The sequence below is a fragment of the Echinops telfairi genome, unplaced genomic scaffold (genome assembly GCF_000313985.2).
Source record: "Echinops telfairi isolate 266 unplaced genomic scaffold, ASM31398v2 ScPeMD7_3;HRSCAF=10, whole genome shotgun sequence".
In the NCBI taxonomy this organism is placed as follows: Eukaryota; Metazoa; Chordata; class Mammalia; order Afrosoricida; family Tenrecidae; genus Echinops; species Echinops telfairi.
Window position 1 is genome coordinate 62,438,224 of NW_022103899.1, and position 6,000 is coordinate 62,444,223.

The window sequence follows — 6,000 nt, forward strand, 5'->3', positions numbered from 1 at the left end:
GAGTGTGCCCCCGCCCCCACCCCATGAGTCTGGATCAAACTGCATGGCAGTGAGTTTGGGTTTGTTTAACACCAAGGATGACCAAAGGAATAACCCATCTTTAAGAATCGCGTTTCAGGATTTGCCCGGCCACCCCAAACCAAAACTCACTGCCATCGAATCAATTCCAGGTCACGGGGACCCACAGGACAGAGTGGAACGCCCCTGTGGGTTTCCGAGACGGTAACTTTCTGTTTGTTAATAAATCATTTTATTGAGGGCTCTTACAGCAAATTTGTACATATGTTGCCATCATCATTTCCAAAACTTTTTCTTTCTACTTGAGCCCTCGATATCAGCTCCTCTTTTTCCCTCCCTGCCCTACTGTCCCACCCCCGTGAACCCTTGATAATTTATAAATTATTATTAAGTTCATATTCTACATCCACTTTCTCCCTTCACCCACGTTTCTGTCGTACGTCCCGCTGGGGTGGGGGTGGTGGTGTTTATCCTTAGATCATCGCGATTGGCTCCCCCTTCTCCCCCCTTCTTTCCCCATCTTCCCCTTACCCTCGTGGTCTCGCTACTCTCATTATTGGTCCTGAAGGGTTTGTCTGTCCTGGATTCAGCTCTTATCTGTACCAGTGTACATGCTCTGGTCTAGCTGGATTTGTAAGGTAGAACTGGGGAGAGGAAGTATTAAAGAACTAGAGGATTGTTGTGTGTTTCTGTCAGTGTTATAAAGCACTCTGGCTGGCTCGTCCCTTCCTTGTGACCCTTCTGTAAGGAGATGTCCAATTGTCTACAGATGGACTTTGGGTCTCCATTCAACCCCCCTCATTTGCATCAAAATGGTTTTTTGTTTGGGGTCTTCAGATGCCTGATAACCGATCCCATTGACACCTTGTGATCACAAGGGTTGGTGTGCTTCTTCCATGTGGGCTTTGTTGCTTCTCAGCTAGATGACCATTTGTTTAACCTCAAGCCCATAAGAACCCAGGTGCTATATCTTTTAATAGCCGGGCACCATCAGCTCTCTTCACCACGTATTAGCTTATGCACCCACTTTGTCTTCAGCCATCAGGTCGGGAAGGTGAGCATCACAGCGAATGCCAGGTTATTAGAACAAAGTGTTCTTGCATTGAGGGAGGACTTGAGTAGAGACCCAACATCTGTCTGCTACCTTAATACTTAACCTATAAATATAGGTACACAGACCTATATTCCTATCATTGTATATTAATATGGGAGTAGAATGCCTCCTCGTTCTCCCAAGGAGCAGCTGGTGGTTTCAAACAGCCAACCTTGCAGTTAGCAGCCCAGTGCATAACCCACTGCACCTCCAGGGCCACTCGGCCAGGCTGCGGCAGAGAAGGCCATCTCCCTGGCCTGCAGCACTTACAGGCACCTGAGGGGGAAAGATGCCGCCTCTGGGTGAAGTCAGTTTACATCAAGAGGAAGTTAGAACTTGCCCCAGGGCAATGATCCCCAAATACCTAAAGAGACCCTGCGAGTGTTCTTGGCCTGGGGGCTGCCAATGGTCAACGAGCTCACTGCCAACTGAGCGGCTAGAGGGTCAAGTCCACCCAGAAGATCCTTGCAAGGAATGCCTGGCAGTTGAAGTCCCAAAGGTCCGCCTTTCAAATCCAGGGCAGGCAGCAGTTTCACACTGACCCACATGGGGCCAGCAGGAGTCAGAACCGGCCTGGTGGCTTATTACTGTTATGATTACAACGACTCATTTATTTTTATTTTGTTCCCACCTTCCTCCTGGTAAAACCTGTCTTATGTCAAGAAAATCTCCAGCCCAAAACACTGTCTGAATGAACCTAATGAAGCGGAGGGCGGATGAGTGTTACTGCTATGATGCCCGATTCCTCCTGGATTCTGAAATAATAATTTGCCATAAAAACAGACTCACAATTGTCAAAATGGGAGAGAGAGAGAAAGAGACCCCTGATGCCATCCTGAATGTCCCCCTGCTCTTCCGGTCTTTCCCTGGGAACCCCAAAAGCAAGCAAAGCAACACTCAGGGTTTCCAAGAACCCCATTGCAGCCGGTCTTCTTTAGGAAGAAATATTGTAACATCCTATGGGAGGCGGTCTTCCATGTTGCTATTTATACTTCAAAAGCATCATGTGTCGCGGCCACAGACATTCCAGTGACGGCCCCACGGGCTGAATCGCGTCCCGTTACTGGGTCTCTCCTTGTTTTTTCCTTTCGCTCCTTCCCGGGGAAGGCTGCACCCAGCTGCAGCTTTCTGTGGGGTAAGAGGCGCACCCAGACCGGGATGAGGTTGGTGCCCTTTGTTTAGAGAAACGTTCCACAGGAGCCTCTGAGCCACCTCACCCTCCTCGGGATTTCGCCAGGATGCTCTTGGGCAGAGCCTGCTCACCGCCTGCCCCACCTGCGTGCGGCTTGCACGGCCACTAACCATCTGTTCAGAGATGCCGTCTGTCACTGCAGGAGAAAGATGAGGCTTTCTACTCCTGTAAAGAGTTACAGTCTCAGAAACCCACGGGGCAGTTCTACCCTGTCCGGTAGGGTCACTGAGAGTGGACATCGGCTCATCGGCAGCGCGTGTGGGTTCTTTGGTCCTTGGTCATGACTCTCATTGCCTTCTCTTCTCCACGAGGGGTGACCTTGAGGACAACCCACAGCTCCCCGGGCCAAGCGGACGCCAGAGGAGACTGTCACTTGCTACAGTGAGTGGAAGAAACAAAACAGCCGAGCGGGAATGTGGAAGGGTGGCTTGGGAAGGCAGAGCACCCTCATGAAATGTGCGCAGACCCAGAGTCAGAACACGGAGACCGAGGGACACACTTGGCCTTTCTCTAGCTGGGAGAATGGAAGAGAAACTCCAGCCTAGCACGGAGGGAGGCGAAGGGCAAAATGAAGGTGCCCTGGTGGCCTGGTGGGCTATGCCTGGTGGGCTATGCCTGGTGGCCTGGTGGGCTATGCATTGTGGTGGGCTATGCATGGTGGGCTATGCCTGGTGGCCTGGTGGGCCATGCATTGAGCAGCTACAGTCAGCAGTTCGAAACCACCAGCTGCTCCTTGGGAGAAAGATGAGGTTTTTACTCCTGTCAAGGTTTACAGTCTTGGAAACCCACAGGGGCAGTGCTACCCTGTCTGAGAGGATCGTGGTGAGTCCCCTGAGGGAGGCTAGGAGCAAAATGAAGGAACCCTGGTGGTGTTGCAGGCTATGCGCAGGGCTTCTAAGTGAAAAGTCAGCAGTTTGAATCCACCAGCCACTCCACGGGAGAAAGACGAGGCTGTCTTCTCCTATAAAGAGGTACAGTCTCGGGAACCCTGCGGGGCGGTTCTACCCAGTCTGACGGGGTGGCTGTGGGTCAGAAATGCCTCAGTGGCAGTGAGTTTGCAGTAACTGGCTGGGAGAGTGCCTGTGGGAGCCCATCCCAAGGAAGGCAATCCACAGAACACAGAGCACCCAACACTATCACTCCTCCCCCTGCAAGCAAAGTTCTGCAGACGACAACACAAAACTGGGTGCAGCAGTACCTGTCCATTAAAGATGGCTCCAGAAGAGGGCCAAGAACAGTGGTTCTCAACCTGTGGGTCGCTACCCCTTTGGGAGTCGGACAACCCTTTGCAAGGGTCGCCCGATTCGTAACAGTAGCAAAATGACAGTTATGAAGTAGCAACGAAAGTAATGTTGTGGTTGGGGGTCACCACCACATGAGGAACTGTATTAAGGGGTCATGGCATGAGGAAGGTTGAGAACTGCTGTCCTAGAATGAAGAATATTGTGGCTGATGTCAGATGGATCTTGGCTAAAAGCAGAGAACACCAAAAATATGTCTGGCTTAGTTTTAAGATTTCTCACAGGCAATTGGCTGTGCCGATGATAGCAAATTATGAGTGACATTGCTAAGAAGGGCAATTTTAGAATACTTAATTGTGCTCTTGTGGGACCTGAACAGAGACAGGAGACAGCCATTCAACGAGAACAAGAGAATGCTGTGTGTTCTTAAATCAGGACAGATCTGCAGCAGGGCCGGGTCCTCTCCCCGGGCGTGGTCCTCTGTGCGCTGAACAAAGGGCTGTCTGAGGAAGCGCAGGGCGTCAGGCTCGGAGGAGGCTCACTGACGACTGGCAGTGCGCAGGGTCTCAGCTTCATCGCTGAGGGAAAGGGAACTTGAAGCACATGCTGCTGAATATCAAAGACTACAGCCTTAGGTATGGATGACGCCCCAACGCAGAGAAAACAAAAATCATCACAGCTGGACCCGAGGACAACATCACGATCAACAGAGACACGTGGCTATGGCCGTGGCCCGGGATGCCATCTTACGTGGATCCACAACCACGGCTCAGGGAAGCAGCAGTCAGACAATCAATCGGCTTGTGACCGCGGGCAAATCCGCCACACAAAACCCCTTTAAAAACCCCTTTAAAGGGTAAAGAGCAGATAAGTCACTGTGAAGACTAAGGTGCTCCTGGCCCAGCCATGGTCTTTTCAGGGGCCACAGATGCAGGTGAAAGGTGGACTGTGAATCGGCAGACCAGACCGGCGAAGAAAGGACCCCTTTGAATGATGGCATTGGCAAGAACATTGAAAGTACCGTGGACTGCTAAAAGACCAGCACATGTGTCTTGGAAGACACACACACACATACACACACACAGACACAGAAACAACTCCCCACAGAGACACACACACACACATGCACACAGAGATACAGCCGATAGGGAGACACACATAGGCATGTACACACATGCATACATACATACACATGCCACAGAGATAAGACACACATATCAACATCCACCTACACATAGCTACAAAGACACATACCACACAGAGAGACACCCATGAACACGTGCGTGCATGCATACAGACACATATATACACATACAAAGACATACATATCACATAGCAACACACTCACACCCCTTAAAGGCCCACTGACACACATAGATGCACATGTACATGCACACATTGACATATACATACACACAACACTACACATAACACATACACAGAGACACACTTCACACACTCACACATACATGTACATATACATACACAGAGACACACTCACACATACATATACATATACCACACATACATGTATATGTACATACACACAACGCATACACAGAGACACTTCACATACTCATACATACATGTACATACACACACAACACAGACACATGTCTCACACACTCACACATTGACATTTACATACACACAACACAGACACATGTCACACACCCTCACACAATGACATATACATACATACAACACAGACACACGTCACACACACACTGCACATTCGTGCACACACATACACACTCTGCCCCCCTCCTCAAAGTTCTCAGAAATCGAGCCAGACTCACCACTCTCCAGCAATCACTGCAGGCCGCCCTGGGCCTGCAGGTGGCTCCCAGGCCCGTTCCTGCTCAGGCGAGGGCCAGGCTGGTCCCAGCTGGCACGGTGGACGAGGGCTGAGTCCCAGTCGGGAGAGAGCTGTCCTCTGCCCGGAAACAACCCAGAGCGAGGGCGGAGCGCGCGCCCAGGCAGCGAGGTGAGCAAGGACAGGCCTCTGCCCTTTGTCCCCACTGGAGGCAAGGTCCACCCAAGGTCATGTGGCCACAGGGGGTGGGGCAGAGCCTGGCAGGAGGCTGGGCCAGAAAGCAGATAAATGGGGCACCAACCTGCTCTGTCCCCATCCCTGAGGGTTGAGCGTTGGGCCGGGGTGGGAGTGTGGGGGAGGTGTTCCCTTCCGGACCCCCACTGTCCTCAGAGCCCTCCTCCAACAGCCCCTGCCAACCCCACTGACCCACCCCTGGGCCTGGAGATGACCCAGGTGGTACCAGTCCCAGTGGGACCATATATTTCTCTCACTTGCTCACACACTGTGTCAGCTGCTGGCTGCAGCTGGGGGAGGTTCTCCTGCCTGGCCCGCCTGGTACAGGCGGACAGCCTCTTGGAGATAAGATTTCCGAGTCTCTGGGCATGCCGCTGGCCAGCTGTCGACAGGCTGTGGACTCAGA

The 6,000-nt window shown here is 51.8% G+C and overlaps 1 protein-coding gene across 2 annotated transcripts in view; it reads right to left on the reverse strand.

The window, feature by feature from the left end:
* Nucleotides 1-5,601, reverse strand: part of RAB17 (RAB17, member RAS oncogene family) — a 14,556-nt gene extending 8,955 nt beyond the window's left edge. Inside the window, exon 1 of one of the 2 annotated variants that reach the window (XM_045296012.1) lies at nucleotides 5,344-5,601. The gene's annotated coding sequence lies outside the window, so the exon portion shown is untranslated. The remainder of the gene's footprint in view (nucleotides 1-5,343) is intronic. The other variant, XM_045296017.1, reaches the window with a different exon arrangement.
* Between the last annotated feature and the right edge of the window lie 399 nt (nucleotides 5,602-6,000).